At 39.6% G+C, this 27537-nt stretch overlaps 1 protein-coding gene across 1 annotated transcript in view; it reads left to right on the top strand.

Annotated features, from left to right (window-relative positions):
- The window catches only part of LOC133623676 (protein EFR3 homolog B), a 119964-nt gene that overhangs the window by 21311 nt on the left and 71116 nt on the right, over positions 1 to 27537 (top strand). The gene's annotated exons all lie outside the window — the stretch shown is intronic.

The raw sequence follows: 27537 nt of genomic DNA, 5'->3' as shown, positions 1-27537 counted from the left end.
CTTTTTTCACAACGGGAGGACGACAGGATGACAACAACTAAATCATCCAGACTAGAGATAAATTGTATTATTATGTTTATCTTACCTAAAAATAAATATATTTATTAATTTAAAAAAAATAAAAATAAAAACATTTTTACTATATTTTGCTAAAAACATCAAAATTAATTGTATTTTTCTTTGTATTTTTTCCTGACTCCTTATTACATCCAGCCATAGAATTATACATTAAAATAAACATGTTTTAAATAATTGATTTTAAATTATCATAATAATTAATTTAAAATGACCATATTTAATTATTAAAACAATTGCTTGTTTATCAACAACTTTAGCATTTTATTCATTACATTTTGAAGCTCTCAGAAGCCAAGTTATGTTATATTCCTTAAGATTTATTTATGCAAGTTTGAAGTATCAATTATCCAAACACAGTTTTGTTTGCATATTTTCAAGATGTAGATATCTATATCTATATCTATATATATATATATATATATATATATATATATATACAGTTTTGTTTGCATATTTTCAGGATGTAGATATATATAAATATATATATCTACATCCTGAAAATATGCAAACAAAACTGTGTTTGGATAATTGATACTTCAAACTTGCATAAATAAATCTTAAGGAATATAACATAACTTGGCTTCTGAGAGTTTCAAAATGTAATGAATAAAATGCTAAAGTTGTTGATAAACAAGCAATTATTTTAATAATTAAATATGGTCATTTTAAATGAATTATTATGATAATTTATATATATATATATATATATATGTATGTATATATATATATATGTGTATATATATATATATATATATATATATATATATATATATATATATATATATATATATATATATATATATATATATATATGTATGTATGTATGTATGTATGTATGTATGTATGTATGTATGTATGTATGTATGTATGTATGTATGTATGTATGTATGTATGAAATACTTGACTTGGTGAATTCTAGCTGTCAATATACTCCTCCCCTCTTAACCACGGCCCCAACCACGCCCCGCCCCGCCCCACCACCGACCACGCCCCCACCCCCCACCTCCCGAAATCGGAGGTCTCAAGGTTGGCAAGTATGATATAAATATTTTACAATTTTTTAGTACATTTTTTAATGTATATTTTGGCCTTTTTGTTAAAAATCATAGTTTTTTATAATGGAAAAATGAAAACTAATTTGCCAAGTTGGGTAATTACAGCCTTTAATTAGGTCAGTAAATGGAATTTGATACAGTAGACAAAAATATTTATTTTTACAGTGCCTACTGAGAGAGAGAGAAAGCAGGCATTATTTGGTTGAGTTTATTGAGTTCATGCAAGTATTTTGTATATATATCTGCCATGTTATATATAACTGCCCAAGATCATTTTTATTGCGTTTCAGCGGTTTGAATGGAAGTTTAACCCATTACGCTCATTAAAGCTCTGAGAATTATGCTCAAGGTTAAATGGCACCATCTGGACAATATTTTCTTGTTTTTTCAATCGGCAAGAAGGAGATTATTTCGGTTTTCATGGAAAAAGCTTAGCAAAAAGACAAGATTACAGCGTGTTTAAAAATAGCAGTTATAATAGCAGTCAATGGGACTGAAATAGTTTCTTAGAGGATGTGTGTATACGTAATGTTTGTATCCAATTCTAACAACGTTGCAATCAAAAACACGATGCTATTTTATTTATTTTTTAAATGACAAAATGAACAGTCATATCACATAAGGGACACATGTAATGCCTGTTCTGGGCTCTAGTGGTGCACACGGGTTGGAGGAAAATGTGATGACACCCAAAGAACAGAAAATAGAAGTAATTGCAGTACACACGTCTCTGTCCTGGCACAAAGTCAACAATAACAGTAGCATGCAATGGACAGGAAACAGTGATTGCCTTTTGGTTTTAGCAGGAAGAGACTTGCCTCCCAAGTGAATAGCAGCAATTCACTTAATTCAGTGTGTTTTTTACTCTCCCTTGTTGTCAAGAGTTTTCTCTTTTACGCTTGTATGGGAGTTAAGAATGTTAATGGAGCCTATCATTCCCAATTCTTATGCAAGACAAGCACACATGTTTTTTTATGCATTCTAACTCGTAAATAAACATGAGCAAAAGTCTTGCTCTATTCCGCCTGTACAGCGCTCTAAAAAACAGCCAAAAGCCTCCATTAACGTTTTACATACATGCTGTAAATATATATGTAATGTAGTAACTTTCACATTCATATTAACATGTACTATTTACGTATTTTGGGCATTTTAAGCATACGGCGGCGTATTAATTTCACAGACGCATCAACGTTCGTTTTTTCTTCAACAACTACTGCTAATCTTGACAGACTTCCCAGACAACACAAACTACTTTGGGACAAATGATGATCCAGAACCTTATATTTTTAAGGCTGAATTTAAGAAGGAAGTGCTGCAAGTTTCAGAAGCTTTGTGCTTAACATATCCAGCTTTAGTGAAACACTAAGCATCATGCAGCAGTTTTGCAAAGGGCTAAACAAGAAATACAGTACAAACTACAAACATCACTTACTGTACAATGTCTGCTCTCACTGGGATGCCAGCTGATGGGATGTTCATATCTTCTCGTTTAGATAGTCTATTTCGCAGGTTTCCCTGCTCTTCAGGGGATTTTATTATTATGTTTACCATAAAATTACCTGCGAAACAGGCTTGTAGGGATGAAATAGCCTATGTGTTTCTTCCTGACCTAACGTATATTCCGCTCTACCACGGTATTGAGCACTGTATAACGGATAAAACCACAGTAACCTCGACTATACATACATACATATGTGTATGTGTGTATATATATATATATATATATATGTATATATATATATATATATATGTATATATATATATATATATATATGTATATATGTGTATATATACAGTATATATATGTGTATGTATGTATATATATATATATATATATATATGTATATATATATATATATATTAGAGATGCGCGGATAGGCAATTATTTCATCCGCAACCGCATCAGAAAGTCGTCAACCATCCGCAATCCACCCGATCTAACATTTGATCAGAACCGCATCCGCCCGCCATCCGCCCGCACCCGCCCGTTGTTATATATCTAATATAGACGATGCAAGGCATCAGTGAGGTTATAAAGCTTTTGCCTGTTAAAGAAAGGAGACTGATCCAATGCAGCACAGACATTCGCGTGCCACGCTGTCACGACCCAGACGCACACCAGTGCGCAATCATATGGGAGCCGCGCTGAGCGCACCTCCAAGCGCGTCTCGCTGCCGGCGACGGCCGGGTATGGGCCCGACGCTCCAGCGCCATCCATTATCAGGGCTAGTTGATTCGGCAGGTGGGTTGTTACACACTCCTTAGCGGGTTCCGACGTCCATGGCCACCGTCCTAGCTGCTGTCTATATCAACCAGGGTGAGCCCCACCCCTTTCGTGAGCGCACTGCGCGCGGAGTGACCCCTGTTACGCGCCCCCGGCCACGGGGGTGGCGGGCAGGTAAGCTGCTTACCTGCTGCGCGTGACGCCGGCCGCGGCGAAGGCGGACGAGGCGGGGTGTTGGTGCGGTGGGCGCGGTGGTGACCCTGGACGTGCGTCGGGCCCTTCTCGCGGATCGCCTCAGCTACGGCTCCCGGTGGGGCCCTCTCGGGGGAAGGGGCCTCGGTCCCGGACCCCGGCGAGGCGTCGGGGGCCTTCTCCGCTCCGTAAAAGTGTCCATCTCTTTTTTTTTTTTTTCTTCTGTTGTGGCATATGCAGCAGGTGCCTGCTCGTTTTTCGTATGTGGGTAACAACATTTAACTATGTATATATATTTCCGAATTGGTTTAACTGCCACCCGCCTGAATCTATTTAAAATCTAATTTTTTTTATTTCAACCGCCCGATCCGACCCGCGGATAAAATCTAATTTTTTTTAATTTCATCCGCCCGATCCGCGGATAATCCGCGGACTCCGCGGTTGTGCCCGCAAACCGCGCATCTCTAATATATATATATATATATATATGTATATATATATATATATATATATATATATATATATGTGTATGTATATATATATATATATATATATATATATATATATATATATATATATATATATATATATATATATATATATATATATGTGTATATATATGTAGATATAGATATATATTAGGGGTGCAACGGATCAAAAAACTCACGGTTCGGATAGTTTCTCGGATCAGAGTCACGGATCGGATCATTTTTCGGATCAGCAAAAAAAAAAAAAAAAAAGACAAGACAAACAGAAGTTTTGTCTTTGTTTATTAACACTTTTAAATTAATAAATTAAAATATATAAAATCAACTTAAAGTGCACAAGGCATAATATCTTATTTTTAACATAATTAATGAAAAACAGTGCAACATAAAAAGGCATTTCTCCTTTCTTTAAACTTGGACCAATGACCATTAATCAAAAAAACAACTTAAAGTGCAACATAAGAAGGCACATCATCTTCCTTGAAATATAGGTAGTAAAATAAAGCCTGACATCTCGAGTGATGTTGCTGTCTTCCACACTTGGAGCCATGGATTGTAGAATCCTTGTTTTCATTGGCAGGATCACTGACACAGATGGTGAAGTTTCAGTGCTCAGTAGAGATGTAACAGTTTGGAGGGGTTTAAGCACCTGGAGGACCTCCTCTGCCGCTCTCACATCATCATCAGACAGGGTGATGATGTCTTTGACCTTTGTCTTCAGGGTCTTGTGGGTCAATGCAGAGTATATAGCTGCCTGCTGCTCCAACATATCATAAGTCGAGTTCTACCTTGTTGGGACATCATGTATGAGCTTATGAGTAGGCAGCTTTAGCATTTCTTACTTTGTCTTAAGCACATGAGCAGCCGTTGTGCTTGGGTGGAAGTAGGAAACCTCCTTCCTGATTCTCCCAAGGAGGCACTCCATACTATTGACTGAGATGCCAAATTCACTACATGTGCAAAGCACCTATCTGTGGTCCCAGTACTGCCTCATTCACTGCATTTATTTGATTTTTGGCATTATCAGTTGTGACTGAGATATTAGTATCTTTATGTATCAGTCCTGGGCATGATGTTAAAAAAAGTGCATCCGGCAGTGGAGGCTCCTCTATGGGGTCTTAGGGCACTAGGAGGTTAACCCCTTTACTACTGTTACCCCAGGCGGCCCTTAGCAAAGGCCTAGTACCTGACTGCCCCTTAGCCAGGGATACGGTGAAGACCTCAACGGCGGAGCAGGCGGAAGACGGTAGATTTAAGAACTACCACAACGGCTGCAGCAGAAAAGGGTCCCCAGTCGTCTTGGACTCCATGCCACTGGACCCTGACCCGATTCTGTCAAGGATCGTGTGGTGACTGTCTGTGCACCAGTCTCCCCACCTAAAACAAAGTCAAGCACAGGCATCCTCCATAAAGGGATACACCCCTACCAGGAGTATCGTCATACTCATTTGAGTGACCGCCGATGACGATGAGTATCTTTATCTTCCATTCCTCCACTGCTTGTGTCAGTACCTGCGCAAGGTGACTCTCGTGGAGGGGGCGTGTCTTCTCATCCCCCAGTTTGCTGTGATGAAGTGAGCGCTTATCGTCACATAGTTCCCCTGGACGTCCACCTGTGTGTCGTGAGCGCAACAGATGATGCTCGGGATAGTTAATTCACAACTTTTTTCTTCTCCTGCTCATAAATATCTGGCACAATCTTATCGCTGAAGTGGGTGCGCAATGGGGTGTCGTAACATGGCTCAAGCACTTTCAGCATGTGTTTAAAACCCTCGTTTTGCACAAGGGAATATGGCCTCATGTCTGCACCTATAAACACACTGATTAAATGGCGCGGGGCTCCTCCGTTACTCTGCTCGCCATGACTGAACATGCGAACAACTTTTTTTTTTTTAATAAATCAAACCGCGGATCACGTGTGTGCCGAACCGAAGATATTGATCTGAACGGATCACAGATCAATGTTGATCTGTTGCACCACTAATTTATTTATATATATATATATATATATATATATATATATATATATATATATATATATATATATATATGTCTTAATAAGGTTATCCAAAAAATAGTGCTCGATACCGTAGTAGAGCGCAATATATGTATGTGTGGGAAAAAATCACAAGACTATTTCATCTCTACAGGCCTGTTTCATGAGGGGGGGTGCCCTCAATCATCAGGAGGTTTTAATGGGAGCATTCGCATACCATGGTTTATATAGGGCACAGAGTGGGTGGTGGGTACAGGCTGGCCTAGGGGCGTGGTGATTGGCTCATGTGTTACCTAGGAGGTGTTTCCGTCTATGGCGGCATGTTGTTACAATTTCGCTGCGCTTGTTGAGGGATGACAGGTCTGGACGGTAAATAATAAACAGTTTCTCTTTCAAGCATAGGTTGCATCTTTTATTACCACTATTGTAAGGTGTGCTGGATGCAAGAATTTGCCATGTTATTGAATATTCAACATTATTGTCTTTGAGGTCCCAAATGTGTTTGCTGAGTTCTGTGGTATTTCGCAGGTTTTTGTTCCTGAAAGAAGCCTTGTGATTGTTCCATCTGGTTTTGAATTCTCCCTCGGTTAATCCTACATATGTGTCGGATGTGTTAATGTCCTTGCGTATTACCTTAGATTGGTAGACAACTGATGTTTGTAAGCACCCCCCGTTGAGAGGGCAATCAGGTTTCTTTCGACAGTTACATCCTTTGTTGGTTTTGGAGTCGCTCTGTCTGGGGGTCGACAGCTCATTTGCAATTGTTTTGTTGTGGTTTGAGATGATTTGTCGTATATTGTTCATGCAGCTGTAGCTCAATTTAATGTTGTTCTTGTTGAATACTTTTCTTAGGGTGTTGTCTTTGGGAAAGTGTTTGTCAATCAGATTGAGGAATTTGTGTCCAATGTTCGTTGAGACGTTTTTGCTGTATGGGGGGTTGTACAGATATATATATATATATGTATATATATATATATATATATATATATATATATATATATATATACAGTGTTTCCCACAGGACAGGCATCTATTTGTGGTGGTGTGGTTGGGGGGTGGCGGCGGCAGCGGCGATGGCCAAGAAGAACGCGGAGTTGGAATATAATTACAACATTTTATGTCCATATTTATATACAGATTTGAACAATTAGTGATTCACTGAAATATATTTATTAATTGTGGTTTCTACAAAAAATATATCTTATGAAATATAAAAGCTAAAATGTCTCTTAAAGCTCTGCCCCTTTAATTAGTGAATACTAAATAATTTCACTTTAGCCTACTACTACAACCATATTATTTACCAGCAACATGAAGTGAAACAGAGGCAGAGGTGTCCTGCCACAGTCAGTCAACCTCCTCCTGCTGCTGCTGAACAGGTCGCACCTGTGGTCCGGACTGTAGGCCTACCTCCTCTCCAAGTCGAGCACTTTTCGGCCGTTGAAAATATTTTTCAATACTCATCTGTGTGAAGGAGTGAACATCCAACATTAGAATGTATTACTAACGAGCAGAACCGCTCTATGTACAGTGCCGTCTAACCTTAAGCGGCAGCAGCTCAACACATGCAGGGTTCAACGTTAAGGTTTTTTTCTACTTGCCCGACTTCTCAAATCTACTTGCCCCAATATTTTTACTTGTCCTGCCTAGGTTTTTTTCTGGCTGTGTAGTGCTCATGGCTTATATCTTACTAAAATTCTTCCCGTTGACTATTTCCAACACTACACAGTATTTATTATTATTATTATTATTATCTATAATTACATTTAAATGGCATTGCATACATGTAAAATTAAATGCTATTTCACATTATTTGACCAGTAGCAGTTACACTCATCTGAACAGGTCAGCCACCTGTTTAAAGCCCGATCACAGTTGAAATCTTGGAATGAAGGGCCTTTAATGGCCAAAACATTAACCTGGACAACATTTTTACAGCTGGTTGGCTCAGATTTTATTCTTTTCATTGCATTCACATGCTGCAGTGGACAGTGGACAATTTAGCTTCAGTCCATGTGTGTTTATTGACAACAGGGTTATAACCTGGACACGTTAGCTCGTCGGTATGAAAACACGTGACTGTTACTACGTGCGTCTGCCCCGGCCCCTGAATCAAACAGCGGCGGTGTTAATGAAGCAGCGTCAGGCTGCTCACCGTCAGTGAAACGCTCGGTGAAATCACGGATTAACGTTAAATATATGACGAGCCGCGAGCGATGCAGCTATAACCTATCTACCTATATTACCCTCGTATTTTGATCCCGTCCGTCCGTCCCTCTTCTTTCTTTCTTTCTTTCTTTCTTTCTTTCTTTCTTTCTTTCTTTCTTTCTTTCTTCCTTTCTTTCTTTCTTTCTTCCCTTCTTCTTCTTCTTCTTCTTCTTCTTCTTCTTCTTCTTCTTCTTCTTCTTCTTCTTCTTCTTCTTCTTCTTCTTCTTCTTCTTCTTCTTCTAAATTCTTCTTCTAAATTCTTCTTCTTCTTCTTCTTCTTCTAAATTCTTCTTCTTCTTCTTCCTGCTGCTGCTGCTGCTGCTGCTGCTGCCCACCAGGTGAATTAACTGCTATTGGCGGAGTTACAATGCATAATAGGCTACCGCCATCTACTGCACCGGAGTTGTAACTACAAGCAACAGTCCCATTGCTTTTATGAGCGGTCGAGCGAGTCAAAAGCCGAAAAATCCATTAGTGGCGGACGTAATTCTTTCGTGGCGGCCCGCCACAAATAAATGAATGTGTGGGAAACACTGTATGTATATATATATATATATATATATATTAGGGCTGGGCGATATTGACTTTTTTTAATATCGCGATATTTTAAGGCCATATCGCGATACACGATATATATGTGGATATTTTGCCTTAGCCTTGAATGAACACTTGATGCATATAATCACAGCAGTAGCTGAGGTGATCCGCGAGAAGGGCCCGACGCACGTCCAGGGTCACCACCGCGCCCACCGCACCGACACCCCGCCTCGTCCGCCTCCGCCGCGGCCGGCGTCACGCGCAGCAGGTAAGCAGCTTACCTGCCCGCCACCCCCGTGGCCGGGGGCTCGTAGCAGGGGTCACTCCGCGCGCAGTGCGCTCACGAAAGGGGTGGGGCTCACCCTGGTGAGCCGAGTGGGCCACTTTTGGTAAGCAGAACTGGCGCTGCGGGATGAACCGAACGCCGGGTTAAGGCGCCCGATGCCGACGCTCATCAGACCCCAGAAAAGGTGTTGGTTGATATAGACAGCAGGACGGTGGCCATGGAAGTCGGAACCCGCTAAGGAGTGTGTAACAACCCACCTGTCGAATCAACTAGCCCTGAAAATGGATGGCGCTGGAGCGTCGGGCCCATACCCGGCCGTCGCCGGCAGCGAGAGCCGCGAGGGCTAAGCCGCGACGAGTAGGATGGCCTCCGCGGTGCGCGCTGAAGCCTCGGGCGCGAGCCCGGGTGGAGCCGCCGCGGGTGCGAGGGACATCGCACCTCCACGCGGCTCCCAGATGATTGCGCACTGGTGTGCGTCTGGGCCGTGACAGCGTGGCACGCAAATGTCTCTGCTGCATTGGATCAGTCTCCTTTCTTTAACAGGCAAAAGCTTTATAACCTCACTAATGCCTTGCATCGTCTATATTAGATATATAACAACGGGCGGGTGCGGTTTTGATTAAATGTTAGTTCGGGTGGATGGCGGATGGTTGACGACTTTTGTGATGCGGTTGCGGATGAAATAATTGCCTATCCGCGCATCTCTAGTACTCCCATTAGCTGCATTGTTAGTTACCTCGTATATGCCTTATTGTACAAAATTAGAATGCATAAAAAAACATATGTCTTGGTTGAGTTACATAGGGATGGTGAATGAATGATGCTAAATTCCAAATAAAAGTGCAGTTTCCCTTTTTTTGACCGCGCTTGTGTCATTGAAATAGGTGTTATGATGGGGACAGACTGTCACTGGAGTAGATTAATTAAATGTCTGTCCTATGGGGAAACATTTGTCATTGGTTAACATGTAATCATTTTTGCCCTATTTCATTCTCGCTTCACAGTATTTCTCCCAGCCTGCCGTTCTCTCACCCTAATGGGGCAATGTGAATGTTAACATCCGGCGGGAAATGGAGAGTGTAATCTGTTAATGCAGCCGGCCATTATTAGGGAGATATAAATAGTCTTGTGATTGGCGGGTTCCCTACTGTGCCGACCCCCCGGCCCCCCACGCACATGTTTTAGTCCACCTTGCATGGACATGCAGCTTTCTCGTCAAACTCGGAAAACATGTTAGAGATGTCACATAGGTCGTAACCTCTCTTTTCTCTTCTCGTTATTTAGTCGCTCCTCAGTGCTTGTGCAATGTGCATGTTTTTTGTGTGGGTTTCTGTGCGCCTTGTGCAACGCCTGTGAATCTCGCAGGGTGGGCGGATGTCGTGAGACCCCCCCCCCTTACCTGTTTGTGTTTTTCCACAGCTTCCATTAAAACACTTACCCACCCACCACTTAGTGTAGCTTTCCTTGCTCGTTCCATGCCAATAATACACCTTGACGAAACCCCGAACCAAACTCGACAAATTAATGTGCATACCAGATGTGTTTTCTGATGTCTTTCAGATCCTGCTTACATTGTAATTTTTGTAATAGTTTCCATAAGATCATAACGTGACTCCAGATGTTTTTCAGCCCTAAATACAGGATGGATTTACATCTTTCACATTTGGGAAATCTTACATAGCATTGACGTGCATGATACCTCATACCTCAGAAGTAACTTCTTCTAGGGCTGGACGATTATAGCAAAAATAATAATCAAGGTTATTTTGATTTATATTGAAATCACGATTAATAACACGATTATTCATTAATTTGAAAACATGAGTATCTATTGTACTACAAAAACTCAACTTTAGATATAATTGAAAAGAACAACAGATATAAATTAGTAACAAATAAACCACAAGTGTAATAGTATAAACCAGGGGTGCTCATTACGTCGATCGCGAGCTACCGGTCGATCTCGGAGGGTGTGTCAGTCGATCACCAGCCAGGCATTAAAAAAATAGTCCTAAAAATGAGCGATCGTGAATCTTCACTATGACGTCACTTTCGTCACTTGATTGACATTCACGGCACCCGAGGGTCTTCTGAGATGACGCTGGCTGCTGCCAGCTTTTTAAAATTACCGACAGGAAGGCGAGAAACACTTTATTTCAACAGACTCTGGCGCCGTACCTGTCGTCAAAACTCCAAAGACCGACTGCACAGTTGCGCTAACAAAACGAGTCTCAGAAAGCTGGCGTGCACAAGCTAGCAAGCTACGGAGTTTGCCGACAATGTATTTCTTGTAAAGTGTATACAAAGGAGTACGGAAGCTGGACAAATAAGATGCCAAAAACCAACCACTTTCATGTGGTATTGGACAGAAAGGAGGACTTTTTTTCTCCTCCATTCGAAAATGCGGACGTTTTTAGCACCACTGTCTAATTCCAATCAATGCAAGTCATCAGAATCAGGTAATACACCAACTTATATTCTTGTCTTCATGAAAGAAAGGAATCTATATGTGTTAAACATGCTTGTATTATCTTTAAACACCTTTAACTTGTTAACAATATTAACTATATGTGTTAAACATGCTTGCATTATCTTTAAACACCTTTAACTTATTAACAATATTAACTATATGTGTTAAACATGCTTGTATTATCATTAAACACCTTTAACTTGTTAACAATATTAACTATATGTGTTAAACATGCTTGTATTATCATTAAACACCTTTAACTTGTTAACAATATTAACTATATGTGTTAAACATGCTTGTATTATCTTTAAACACCTTTAACTTATTAATAATATTAACTATATGTATTAAACATGCTTGTATTATCATTAAACACCTTTAACTTGTTAACAATATTAACTATATGTCTTAAACATGCTTGTATTATCATTAAACACCTTTAACTTGTTAACAATATTAACTATATGTGTTAAACATGCTTGCATTATCTTTAACCACCTTTAACTTGTTAACAATATTAACTATATGTATTAAACATGCTTGCATTATCTTTAAACACCTTTAATTTATTAACAATATTAACTATATGTGTTAAACATGCTTGCATTATCATTAAACACCTTTAAGTTGTTAACAAAAACATATATTTCATAAATAAGTAAATATAAATTATATATATGAATGAGGTAGATCCCCACGACTTGATCAATTGAAAAGTAGCTCGCCTGCAGAAAAAGTGTGAGCACCCCTGATATAAACAGTACCGGTAATAACAATACATTAAAATTACAATCGCAATATAACAAAACAATGAAATACATTTTTTCTTTTCGATTTTTTAAAATTCCGTTTTTTACCTTTTACACTTATTTTACCACCATAGATAAAGTGTGTGCTTTTTGTGTCATACATAAAATGTAATAACATATAAACAATCCTCGCATTTATTGGTGGAAACATCTTTGGACAATTTTGACCAATATTTTAAGTCAAGCGTAGTATTTTTTTTAAATGTACTAATAAGTGCTTCAAGGACATTATGCTTGTGTGAGGTATTGTTTTAACCTTGATTTTGTTAGCGCAGTCAGAATGCATGTTGCGCTTACCACTGTTAATATGAAGGAGGAAGTGTGCTGTTGCTCCGAGTTTAACGCGTGGAGATCGATTACTTGAGGCTGTTTGTACACTGATCTTACATCGATGATGTCGTTTACAACAACAATGTGTCGTAGGTGTATTAAAACGCTATCTAACTCTAGCAACCAAAAAGCTGTGAAAACTATAATGCTACGCTCCAAATTTTTAATATTTACAGAACTTGTGTGAGCCTATAACTATATACATTACTACATATACATATATATATTTGTCATGTCTGTATGACCGTGTTTTGTTTTGGTTATGTTCGGTTTGGTTTTTGGACTCTTTGTGCACTCTTGTTTGTTTTGTTTCCATGACAACCCACTAGTTTTCACCTGTCCTCATGTCACGCACCTGCATACTTGCCAACCCTCCCGGATTTTCCGGGAGACTCCCGAAATTCAGCGCCTCTCCCGAAAACCTCCCGGGACAAATTTTCTCCCGAAATTCAGGCGGAGCTGGAGGCCACGCCCCCTCCAGCTCCATGCGGACCTGAGTGACGTGTTGACAGCCTGTTCACACGTCCGCTTTCCCACAATATAAACAGCTAATGATCGAGGGTGAGTTCTTGGTTTCTTATGTGGGTTTATTGTTAGGCAGTTTCATTAACGTCCTCCCAGCGCGGTAACAACACACAACAGCAGTCAAGTTTTCGTCTACCGTAAAGCAGTTCGTCTGCCGTAAACAGCAATGTTGTGACACTTTTAAACAGGACAATACTGCCATCTACTGTACATGCATATGTGACCCACCCATAATGTGTCACATTTTTGTGTTGATTTATTTATGAGTGCGCAATGTTTATATAGGAACTTCTGATCCTAATTCAGACTCCCAAATTAGAGCTCCCGTTTTCTTATTGATTTTATAATGTATTTTTGTATAATGTGTGTGTTCTGAAATAGTGACAGAGAATAGAACAAGGATGGACAATTCAACCCTTAACTCAACAATGAGTAGATGAGTGTTATGTGTGTGTATATTTTCCGCACCATAAGGCGCTCTGGGTTAAAAGCCGCGCCTTCAATGAACGGCATATTTCAAAACTTTGTCCACCTATAAGCCGCCCGGTGTTGTAAGCCGCATCTAACTGCGCTAAAGGAATGTCAAAAAAAACAGTCAGATAGGTCAGTCAAACTTTAATAATATATTAAAAACCAGCGTTCTAACAACTCTGTTCACTCCCAAAATGTACGCAAATGTGCAATCACAAACATACGTATATCAACATGGACAGAGCTGCGTGAAAAAAGCCACCCGGCCTCTTCGCGTATACTTAAACTTACCTTAACCACTCGCTCATCTTTTCTTCATCCATCCCTTCGAGTTAGCTTTTTATGATGACGCCGGCTGGAAAGGTCTCTTTTGGCAAGGTCTTCCTTTTGAATATCACCATGGGTGGAAGTTTCTGGCCATTAGCATGGCAAGCTAGAACCACAGTGAAGGATGACTTCTCATTCCCTGTGGTGCGAATATTCACCGTACGTGCTCCTGTTGTATCCACAGTGCGTTTCACAGGAATATCAGTTGCTGTGAAATAGTAATCCGTGTGTGGATGGAGAGATTGCGTCTTTTCATGAACCGGATCCCTGACGCTTAGTAGGAGCCATTTTGTGGTCTTTACAGATGTAAACACACAAAGGAAATGAAACGTACGGTGATATCCGCGCGCTTTTTCTTCTTCTACGCGGGCGGGTGGTTGCTTACAGTAGAAGAAGAAGCGCTTCCTGTTCTATGGGGGCGGGTGCTTACCTTGGCGGTTGCTTGCGTAGAAGAAGAAGCGCTTCCTGTTCTACCGGGAAAAAAGATGGCGGCTGTTTACCGAAGTTGCGAGATCGAAACTTTATGAAAATGAATCGTAGTATTAATCCATATATAAAGCGCACCGGGTTAAAAGCCGCACTGTCAGCTTTTGAGTAAATTTGTGGTTTTTAGGTGCGGCTAATAGTGCGGAAAATACGGTAAATAAATGAACACTGAAATTCAAGTATTTCTTTTATTTATATATATATATATATATATATATATATATATATATATATATATATATATATATATATATATATATATATATATGTAATAATATATATATATATATATATATATGTGTAATAATATATATATATATATATATATATATATATATATATATATATATATATATATATATGTAATAAAATATATATATATATATATATATATATATATATATATATATATATATATATATAGCTAGAATTCACTGAAAGTCAAGTATTTCTTATATATATATATATATCTTAACCACACCCCCCACCCCCCACCTCCCGAAATCGGAGGTCTCAAGGTTGGCAAGTATGCGCACCTGATTCATTTGGACTCACATACCTGTCATTAATCATGTTCAAGACTATTTAAGCCGATAGTTGCCAGGAAGTCAGCCTGGCGAAATGAACTCGGTTTGACTTCTGCTACCCATGTTACCCATGCTACTATAGTCCATGCCAAGTGAGTTAGGTCTATTTTCATGTTCCAAGTAAGTTTTTGTTTATTGTCCATAGTTTTGCCTTTGTGGTAGTTTTTGTTTTTTAGCCAAGTTTATCTCCGCCTTGAGCGCGCCTTTTGTTTGTACCCTTTTTGTAGTTAGTGTTAAAATAAAATGATGTCCTTACCTTCACGCCATGTCCACTTCTATTCTTGCATCTCGGGAAAACAAACACCCTAAAGTCTTCGTCATGACAATATTTTACATTCTACTATAATTACTTTATTGAATTAACAACCCCCCGGTGATCTATTGCACTGTTTTTGTACTTGTTTTAATTGTCTTTGTTCATATGTTTACATTTGTAAATGTTGAACTTTATAAATAAAGGTATATGGGGGAAAAAAACGTGTTGTAGGTGTATGGATTGCTCTTGCTTTAGTTGGTGTTTCAAGTGATTACCTCAGGACGGGGCGGTTGAGTGATTGGGGCATGAATGAACAGTAACCGACACAACAAAAGTTCCTTCTCACAATAACAGCATTTCGCTCACATTTTTGTCAATTTCCTTGATATTTTTGCGTTTAACAGTGGATTCCGTTTTATAGGCTAATTGTGCGACTCCGTCAGCGGTTAAGTTAACGCGGAAATGCCTTACTTTTTTTGTTGAGTTTAGTGATGATTGTTTAGGCCAGGGGTCGGCAACCTTTACCAGTCAAAGAGCCATTTTGACCAGTTTCGCAAATTATAGAAACCAATGGGAGCCGCAAAAGTTTTTTGAAATAACACTGCATGCAAAGTTTTCTTATTGCTTTGTGCCATATATAAACCAGGGGTCTCAGACACGCTGCCCACACCCTTATATGGAATATGAAAGCTGGTGCGGCACGCGGGTTTTAAATGAATGGCGCTTGTCTGACAAGCCTGTAAATGTGTGTTAGTCATGTATGATGTCTTTTTGTTATTTTTTTGTGTGATGTGTAATGTCTAGTGCAGGGGTCCTCAAGTACAAATCTTGAAGGTCCACAAATGTTTTTTTTTAAACAGGCTGGGTCCGTTTATTATCGGTCTAGCTTATATAGTAGCAGGAGGTAAGTAGTTTAACATTTTCTTAAAATTAACAAAAATAAAATAAATATCCAATAAAATACATGAAATATTTTCTTTGAAACAAAAATAAATAAGAACTTTGAAAAAATGTGTCCTCTTCATTTGACCCATCCCTTGATCACCCCCTGGGAGGTGAGGGGAGCAGTGGGCAGCAGTGGCGCTGCGCCCGGGAATCATTTTTGGTGATTTAACCCCCAATTCCAAGCCTTGCTGCTGAGTGCCAAGCAGGGAAGAATGCTGGTATGAGCTTTTAAACATAACCCTTTAACTGCTGCCAATCAAATGGTGAATAAGATACTCTTTATGTTTGTAAATCTGACTGTGATGAAGTCAGTGCCTCACCAGCCATCAACCTCACCGCACGTTACTGCTCTGTTGCTATTTGTTGTTGTGTCATAGATTTAACAAAAATCTTGCTTGATGTTTCATATGACTTTTTCAGCCTCGTGATTTCTTTTTTTCTTAGCTCTGAATCATGAGGAAATGTCTCTTCAAATTCGCGGTGCTCTTTCAGATAGTGACGTTTCAGATTTTCACTTTTCACCAGAGCAACAGTACTGTTGCATATTAGACACATTGGTCTGGTACTTGCAGTAGGTAGGATGAAAACATATTGCTCTGTCCATTCTTCCTTGAAACGTCGGTTTTCCCTGTCCACCTTTCTTTTACCAGCCTGAGCCAACTTGGAGCATGCCATTGTGATTTGATTCACATTCAGTGACTGACGAGTGAACAGTTAGCGAAGTAGCGATACGAGACAAAGGTTCCATGCACTGTGCACTGCACATGTGTATGACCCAGGTGGTATCAGCCTATCAGCGCGTCGTTGTGATCGAGATGACAACCCATACCCCGGAATTAGCCAATCAGAATGGCGTTCTCTCGCTCTCTCTCTCTCTCTCTCTCTCTCTCTCTGAGAGAGAGAGAGAGAGAGAGAGAGAGAGAGAGAGAGGGACGGAGTGAGTGAGACACGAGAAGTGTAAACGAAACGTGGAGATATTTGACTAAAAACAACGAAGAACGTTGACTTGCGCAAGCGATAACTCACAGATGAATACAATTATTATATTTTTTTATAATAATTATAATTATAATTAAAAAATTTTTTTAAAAAAAAAACATTTTTTTTTTTTTTTTTTTTTTTTTTTTTACTATAATTCGTGCTGGGTCCGGACGGACACGTCGCTGGGTCCGGACATGGACCGCGGTCCGCCTGTTGAGGATCACTGGTCTAGTGTTTAAATGTACGGCAGTGACAATGAATTTCCCCAAGGGGACCAATAAATCTAATCTAATCTAATCTTGTCAGCGTCATGCGTGCCTTGATGGTACAGCATATAGCACCCGCTACAACCAGCGTGCCTGATTAGCCACACGTGTGGTATTTTCGCTTGCTCACGTAGGTGACAGCAAGGCATACTTGCTCAACAACCACACAGGTTACACTGACGGTGGCGGTATAAAAAAAAAACAACTATAACACTCTTACTAATAATGCGCCACACTGTGAACCCACACCAAACAAGAATGACAAACACATTTCGGGAGAACATCTGCACAGTAACACAACATAAACACAACAGGACAAATACCCAGAATCCCATGCAGCCCTAACTCTTCCGGGATACATTATACACCCCCGCTACCAAACCCCGCCCACCTCAACCGACGCACAGAAGGGGGGGGTGGGGGGGCTTGGTGGTAGCAGGGGTGTATAATGTAGCCCGGAAGAGTCAGGGCTGCATGGGATTCTGGGTGTTTGTTCTGTTGTGTTTATGTTGTGTTAAAGTGCAGATGTTCTCCCGAAATGTGTTTGTCATTCTTGTTTGGTTTTGGTTCAAAGTGTGGCGCATTATTAGTAAGAGTGTTAAAGTTGTTTTATATGGTCACCGTCAGTGTAACCTGTGTGGCTATGGACAAAGTATGCCTTGCTGTCACGTACGTGTGCAAGCAGAAGATGTATAATGTATAACAAGTGTTGGGCTGGCATGCTGTTAATACAGATTGTAGAGAGTGCCAAATGTTGTATCATCATGGCACGCCCTTATTATAGCTGTAAGGGTGAAAATCTGTGAATATTAATCCCGCGAGTTTTCTGCGAGAGGCACTGAAATCCGGAAGTCTCACGGGAAAATTGGGGGGTTCAGCAAGTAAGCTGCTGAGCCGCATCAGAGTGATCAAAGAGCCGCATGCGGCTCCGGAGCCGCGGGTTGCCGACCCCTGGTTTAGGCTTACTAGCGCTGTGTCAAATACAATAGAGTGCGATCCCAAACTTCTAGTAGACGTGGTCTTGTTTTCACTCAAACGCTCACTCACCGTTACAAAGCTCAGGAATTTCCATGCATGTTGCGCAGCCTCGTTAATATTTTTATATTTGAGAAGCCGAAACCGAAATTTGATGTATTGTCCAGCCCTAACTTCTCCCCCAGGTAATGGCCTAAAAACATGACACCAATGCAAGAAAACGAAACATCGAGCTCTTGCAAGACGTGTTTGGTCAGTGTTGTCGCCTCAACTGATTTATAGTCCAAGTCCTTTGCTGTACAAGAGCAATGTTGCAGTGTTGCATTTCATGGTTTTGTCATTAGAGCTTCCCTATGTCAGCCTTCCAAAAAGGAGCTCCAAGAAAATCAGTTTTTGTGACTGCTCACAGTTGGGACCCGGCAGCTTCGTGCAAGACAGTGAAGGTGCAATAAGAAGCTTTAAACTGTGACTCATTCATTGCGTCACCCCCCCCCCCCCCCCCCCCCCCACCACCACCACCAACACACACACACACACACCCCGTCATCAGACACTCAATCTATCCCTTTTTATTTTTCGCCCCTTTTCTGTGTCTTTGCCGCTTTGCCCTCTACCCCCTTTCTCTCACCACAGGGGAACCTGCAGGATTTTTAATAATTTATAATCGACCCCTATATGCATGCCCCAGGCCAGCACAGCAGGTGTTGGTAGATGTAGCACTGAGGGAGGGTAGAGAGGAAGGCTATGTGCAGTGATAGAGGAGTGACTCATAACAGTGTAAAGCAGGGGTGCTCACACTTTTTCTGCAGGCGAGCTACTTTTCAATTGATCAAGTCGTGGGGATCTACCTCATTCATATATATCATTTATATTTACTTATTTATGAAATATATGTTTTTGTTAACAAGTTAAAGGTGTTTAATGATAATGCAAGCATGTTTAACACATAGTTAATATTGTTAAAAAATTAAAGGTGTTTAATGATAATACAAGTATGTTTAATACATATAGTTAATATTGTTGACAAGTTAAAGGTGTTTAAAGATAATGCAAGCATGTTTAACACATATAGTTAATATTGTTAACAAGTAAAAGGTGTTTAAAGATAATGCAAGCATGTTTAACACATATAGTTAATATTGTTAAAAAATTAAAGGTGTTTAATGATAATACAAGCATGTTTAATACATATAGTTAATATTGTTAACAAGTTAAAGGTGTTTAATGATAATACAAGCATGTTTAACACAGTTAATATTGTTAAAAAATTAAAGGTGTCGAATGATAATACAAGCATGTTTAATACATATAGTTAATATTGTTAACAACTTAAAGGTGTTTAATGATAATACAAGCATGTTTAACACATATAGTTAATTTTGTTAACAAGTTAAAGGTGTTTAAAGATAATACAAGCATGTTTAACACATATAGTTAATATTGTTAACAAGTTAAAGGTGTTTAAAGATAATACAAGCATGTTTAACACATATAGTTAATATTGTTAATAAGTTAAAGGTGTTTAAAGATAATGCAAGCATGTTTAACACATATAGTTAATATTGTTAATAAGTTAAAGGTGTTTAAAGATAATGCAAGCATGTTTAACACATATAGTTAATATTGTTAACAAGTTAAAGGTGTTTAATGATAATACAAGCATGTTTAACACAGTTAATATTGTTAAAAAATTAAAGGTGTTTAATGATAATACAAGAATGTTTAATACATATAGTTAATATTGTTAACAAGTTAAAGGTGTTTAAAGATAATACAAGCATGTTTAACACATATAGTTAATATTGTTAACAAGTTAAAGGTGTTTAAAGATAATACAAGCATGTTTAACACAAATAGTTAATATTGTTAACAAGTTAAAGGTGTTTAAAGATAATACAAGCATGTTTAACACATATAGTTAATATTTTTAATAAGTTAAAGGTGTTTAAAGATAATACAAGCATGTTAACACATATAGTTAATATTGTTAATAAGTTAAAGGTGTTTAAAGATAATGCAAGCATGTTTAACACATATAGTTAATATTGTTAATAAGTTAAAGGTGTTTAAAGATAATACAAGCATGTTTAACACATATAGTTAATATTGTTAACAAGTTAAAGGTGTTTAAAGATAATACAAGCATGTTTAACACATATAGTTAATATTGTTAACAAGTTAAAGGTGTTTAAAGATAATACAAGCATGTTTAACACATATAGTTAATATTGTTAACAAGTTAAAGGTGTTTAAAGATAATACAAGCATGTTTAACACATATAGTTAATATTGTTAATAAGTTAAAGGTGTTTAAAGATAATACAAGCATGTTTAACACATATAGTTAATATTGTTAACAAGTTAAAGGTGTTTAAAGATAATACAAGCATGTTTAACACATATAGATTCCTTTCTTTCATGAAGACAAGAATATAAGTTGGTGTATTACCTGATTCTGATGACTTGCATTGATAGGAATCAGACAGTGGTGCTGATAATGTCCGCATTTTCGAATAGAGGAGAAAAAAAGTCCTCCTTTCTGTCCAATACCACATGAAAGTGGTTGGTTTTTGGCATCTTATTTGTCCAGCTTCCGTACTCCTTTGTATACACTTTACAAGAAATACATTGTCGGCAAACTCCGTAGCTTGCTAGCTTGTGCACGCCAGCTTTCTGAGACTCTTATTTTGTTAGCGCAACTGTGCAACTGTGCAGTCGGTCTTTGGAGTTTTGACGACAGGTACGGCGCCAGAGTCTGTTGAAATAAAGTGTTTCTCGCCTTCCAGTCGGCAATTTTAATGAGCTGGCAGCAGCCAGCGTCATCTCAGAAGACCCTCGGGTGCCGTGAATGTCAATCAAGTGACGAAAGTGACGTTATAGTAGGCTAAATAACTTTAAACTTTAATACATGCTCGGATAGGCCATTATCGGTCAATATCGGTATCGGTCAGTATCGGTATCGGATCGGAAGTGCAAAAACAATATCGGTATCGGCTCGGAAGTGCAAAAACCTGGATCGGGACATCCCTAGATCATACTAACTTTGCAGTGAACTATTTGTAATTGCTGGTTTACATGTCAATGACCTTGTCTAAGTTGTTGTATATGAATGTTTAACTCTTACATCACTAGATGAAGTATGAACAACTATGTTCTTGTGAATGATTTAAATGAAGCAATCAATGTTGTCTTGAAGTCATGTGATCTACTGCTGTTTTATTGTTCTCTACATGGGCTCCAACTATCGGCTGTTTTGATAGGCGACTCGTCATTGACTATCGTAATGATTAGTCGACTAATTCATTGACTAATAAAGTGTACTCATTTAATCATTTTTGAAATTCGGCTTGAGATATTTTATTGGCATGTGCTTATATGCAAATATGACTAATTAATTAATTAATATTTATACTGTAACTATGCCGCTCATTCGGCTGTTACAGAAATAAGGAAATAACTAAAACTTTTGTCCTTTTGAAAACAGAGATAGGCAAAGAGATAAAAAAATATATATTTTTGTTTTGTTTTTTGTTTTTAAAAAGGACAGCTGAAACCGCTGAAAAAGAAACAAGCATTTTGTGATGATGTGTTTAGAATGCTTCAAATGGGTATATTATTGATTAACTCCTGGCATGTTTAGCATCTAATAGACTCAATGTGTAGAATTGTATCAATTCGTAAAGGGGAACATTATCACAATTTCAGAATTGTTAAAACCATTAAAAATAAGTTCCCAGTGGCTTATTATATTTTTCGAAGTTTTTTTCAAAATTTTACCCATCACGCAATATCCCTAAAAAAAAAAGCTTCAAAGTGCCTGATTTTAACCATCGTTATAAACACCCGTCCATTTTCCTGTGACGTCACATAGTGAAGCCAACACAAACAAACATGGCGGAAAGAACAGCAAGCTATAGCGACATTAGCTCGGATTCAGACTCGGATTTCAGCGGCTTAAGCGATTCAACAGATTACGAATGTATTGAAACGGATGGTTGTAGTGTGGAGGCAGGTAGCGAAAACCAAATTGAAGAAGAAACTGAAGCTATTGAGCCATATCGGTTTGAACCGTATGCAAGCGAAACCGACGAAAACGACACGACAGCCAGCGACACGGGAGAAAGCAGGACGAATTCGGCGATCGCCTTCTAACCAACGATTGGTATGTGTTTGTTTGGCATTAAAGGAAACTAACAACTATGAACTAGGTTTACAGCATATGAAATACATTTGGCAACAACATGCACTTTGAGAGTGCAGACAGCCCAATTTTCATCAATTAATATATTCTGTAGACATACCCTCATCCGCGCTCTTTTCCTAAAAGCTGATCTGTCCAGTTTTGGAGTTGATGTCAGCAGGCCAGGGAAGCTAGGGTCGACAGGGGGTTTAGCTCGCTCGTCTGCGGGAACAAACTGCCGCCATTGCTTGCCGTGCTACCGAGGTCCTTTGTCCCTGAATTGCTCACACACTACGGCAGATTCAATGGGGGTCTGGCGGCAGATTTCTTTGACTTTATGGTTGGAAATGCATCTGCTTTGAGTGTCGCAGGATATCCACACATTCTTGCCATCTCTGTCGTAGCATAGCTTTCGTCGGTAAAGTGTGCGGAACAAACGTCCAATTTCTTGCCACTTTGGCATCTTTGGGCCACTGGTGCAACTTGAATCCGTCCCCGTTGGTGTTGTTACACCCTCCGACAACACACCGACGAGGCATGATGTCTCCAAGGTACGGAAAACAGTCGAAAAAACGGAAAATAACAGAGCTGATTTGACTCGGTGTTTGAGAAAATGGCGGATTGCTTCCCGATGTGACGCCACGTTGTGACGTCATCGCTCCGAGAGCGAATATTAGAAAGGCGTTTAATTCGCCAAAATTCACCCATTTAGAGTTCGGAAATCGGTTAAAAAAAATATATGGTCTTTTTTCTGCAACATCAAGGTATATATTGACGCTTACATAGGTCTGGTGATAATGTTCCCCTTTAACATTTTAGCTTAACAGCCGTTGTGTCCTTGGGCAAGACACTTTACCTACCTGCTTCCAGTGCCACCCACAATGGTTTAAATGTAGCTTAAAGATGTAGATGATGGGTTCTAGTATGTAAAGCGCTTTGAGTCTCGAGAGAAATTGACTTCACACTTCACTTCAATATCTTTACTTTGTATGCTTGTTTGCACTTGGTGAGGCCATTGTCTCCCATATTATGTAGCTGGTGATTTGTTGTGACTGTTGTTTGTCAAGGCTTTTAATACATTTAATTATGACTGATTGAGTCAATCCGTGTCTATAGGGAACAGCTATTGATTGTTCTGATTGGCTGACTGTCTCTGAGGACTGCAGGCTGGCAGCTGGTAATCTTTTTAATGCATTCTCGTTGTCATGGTAGAATGGGTGCTTCATCTGTGCTCCACGAAAGTAGAAAGCAAGGAAAAGTTGTACCGTATTTTCCGCACCATAAGGCGCCCTGGGTTATAAGCCGCGCCTTCAATGAACGGCATATTTCAAAACTTTGTCCACCTATAAGCCGCCCCGTGTTGTAAGCCGCATCTAACTGCGCTAAAGGAATGTCAAAAAAACAGTCAAATAGGTCAGTCAAACTTTAATAATATATTAAAACCAGCGTGATGTGGGCGCGCATGGAATCGTATATCAACATGGACGGAGCTGCGTGAAAAAAGCCACCCGGCCTCTTCGCGTAAACTTAAACTTACCTTAACCACTCGCTCATCTTTTCTTCATCCATCCCTTCGAGTTAGCTTTTATGATGACGCCGGCTGGAACGGTCCCTTTTGGCAAGGTCTTCCTTTTGAATATCACCATGGGTGGAAGTTTCTGGCCATTAGCATGGCAAGCTAGAACCACAGTGAAGGATGACTTCTCATTCCCTGTGGTGCGAATATTCACTGTACGTGCTCCCGTTGTATCCACAGTGCGGTTCACAGGAATATCAAAAGTCAGTGGAACCTCGTCCATGTTGATAATGTTCTCTGGCCCGATCTTTTTTTCAGCTATCTTGTTTTTACAATATGCATGGAAAGTAGCCAGCTTTTCTTGAAAGTCTTTAGGCAGTTGCTGTGAAATAGTAATCCGTGTGCGGATGGAGAGATTGCGTCTTTTCATGAACCGGATCCCTGTCGCTTAGTAGGAGCCATTTTGTAGTCTTTACAGATGTAAACACACAAAGGAAATGAAACGTACGGTAATATCCGCGCGCTTTTTCTTCTTCTACGCGGGCGGGTGGTTGCTTACAGTAGAAGAAGAAGCGCTTCCTGTTCTATGGGGGCGGGTGCTTACCTTGGCGGTTGCTTGCGTAGAAGAAGAAGCACTTCCTCTTCTACGGGGAAAAAAGATGGCGGCTGTTTACCGTAGTTGCGAGACCGAAACTTTATGAAAATGAATCTTAATATTAATCCATATATAAAGCGCACCGGGTTAAAAGCCGCACTGTCAGCTTTTGAGTAAATTTGTGGTTTTTAGGTGCGGCTAATAGTGCGGAAAATACGGTAACTAAGTTGTAAGAAAAGCTGTTTCTTTGCACATTGTTGTGCGTTGAACTTATGGTCTTTGGCTTTCAATGACCGCCCTGACCTGCCCGTTCTTCATCCTTTGCAACAACCAAACCTGTTTCTTAGAAGCAGTTAGAACAACAATTCTTTATTCACGGTTCGATGATTTATCCTAGCTCATCCAGGAACACCCTCATCAGTCATTACCGCTGGCTTGCAAAATCACAAAAAAAATAGAGCAATGTTTGTTCTTGTCAAAGTTGTCTTCATTACACCATGGAGCGAGAGATCTTTGGTTGCCTCATAGGAATGTAACCACATGGACATTCTATATCACGGCTATGGTGACCAAAATGGTTGCGGTATTGTTGAATGTGCTCAAAAAGTACTTATACACACGCTGAAAGTTTTTGAGGAAGTATTTTTTTAAACACACTGCAAGAGACCCCACTATTTTGCATGTTTTGTGTTTCTTATGCCTTACTGATACTCTTAGTATTTTATCCGTTTTATTGGATAAGTTTTAATTTTTTCTATTGTTACTTTGTACTGTTGCTCTTTAAGATTTATTTAAATGAAAAATACATAACAAAACAAATATTATTATTAAAATTTTTTGGTTGGTGTAGTGTCCTACTCTATTTAGCAGTCTCAGAACGTACCTTAAAGGGGAACATTATCACAATTTCAGAATTTTTAAAACCATTAAAAATCAGTTCCCAGTGGCTTATTATATTTTTCGAAGTTTTTTTCAAAATTTTACCCATCACGCAATATCCCTAAAAAAGCTTCAAAGTGCCTGATTTTAACCACCCATCCATTTTCCTGTGACGTCACATAGTGATGCCAACACAAACAAACATGGCGGAAAGAACAGCAAGCTATAGCGACATTAGCTCGGATTCAGACTCGGATTTCAGCGGCTTAAGCGATTCAACAGATTACGCATGTATTGAAACGGATGGTTGTAGTGTGGAGGCAGGTAGCGAAAACGAAATTGAAGAAGAAACTGAAGCTATTGAGCCATATCGGTTTGAACCGTATGCAAGCGAAACCGACGAAAACGACACGACAGCCAGCGACACGGGAGAAAGCGAGGACGAATTTGGCGATCGCCTTCTAACCAACGATTGGTATGTGTTTGTTTGGCATTAAAGGAAACTAACAACTATGAACTAGGTTTACAGCATATGAAATACATTTGGCAACAACATGCACTTTGAGAGTGCAGACAGCCCAATTTTCATCAATTAATATATTCTGTAGACATACCCTCTTCCGCGCTCTTTTCCTGAAAGCTGATCTGTCCAGTTTTGGAGTTGATGTCAGCAGGCCAGGGAAGCTAGGGTCGATAGCTCGCTCGTCTGCGGGAACAAACTGCTGCCATTGCTTGCCGTGCTAGCGAGGTCCTTTGTCCCTGAATTGCTCACACACTCCGGCAGATTCAATGGGGGTCTGGCGGCAGATTTCTTTGACTTTATCGTTGGAAATGCATCTGCTTTGAGTGTCGCAGGATATCCACACATTCTTGCCATCTCTGTCGTAGCATAGCTTTCGTCGGTAAAGTGTGCGGAACAAACGTCCAATTTCTTGCCACTTTGGCATCTTTGGGCCACTGGTGCAACTTGAATCCGTCCCTTTTCGTGTTGTTACACCCTCCGACAACACACCGACGAGGCATGATGTCTCCAAGGTACGGAAAACAGTCGAAAAAACGGAAAATAACAGAGTTGAGAAAATGGCGGATTGCTTCCTGATGTGACGTCACGTTGTGACGTCATCGCTCCGAGAGCGAATATTAGAAAGGCGTTTAATTCGCCGAAATTCACCCATTTAGAGTTCGGAAATCGGTTAAAAAAAATATATGGTCTTTTTTCTGCAACATCAAGGTATATATTGACGCTTACATAGGTCTGGTGATAATGTTCCCCTTTAAAAACACCTTTGTCTCGTACAGACCAATCACTCTGTTTTACACGAGCACAGCTTGTAGGTTCAATGTGCACAATTGAATACCTTAGTTACACAGACACCATGTGTTTATATAACAGCTGGTTGGCTCAGATTTTATTATTTTCATTGCATTCACATGCTGCAGTGGACAGTGGACAATTTAGCTTCAGTCCACGTGTGTTTATTGACAACAGGGTTATAACCTGGACACGTTAGCTCGTCGGTATGAAAACAGGTGACTGTTACTACGTGCGTCTGCCCCGGACCCCGAGTCAAACAGCGGCGGTGTTAATGAAGCAGCGTCAGGCTGCTCACCGTCAGTGAAACGCTCGGTGAAATCGCGGATTAACATTAAATATATGACGAGCCGCGAGCGATGTAGCTATAACCTATCTACATATAACCTATATTACCCTCGTATTTTGATCCTTCGTCGTCGTCGTCGTCATCTTCTTTTTCTGGCCCACCAGGTGAATTAAGTGCTATTGGCGGAGTTATAATGCATAGTAGGCTACCGCCACCTACTGCACCGGAGTTGTAACTACAAGGTACATTCACAGACAGAGTCCCATTGCTT

The sequence above is a fragment of the Nerophis lumbriciformis genome, linkage group LG26, assembly GCF_033978685.3.
Source record: "Nerophis lumbriciformis linkage group LG26, RoL_Nlum_v2.1, whole genome shotgun sequence".
Lineage (NCBI taxonomy): Eukaryota > Metazoa > Chordata > Actinopteri > Syngnathiformes > Syngnathidae > Nerophis > Nerophis lumbriciformis.
This window is presented reverse-complemented; position numbering and strand designations above follow the sequence as displayed.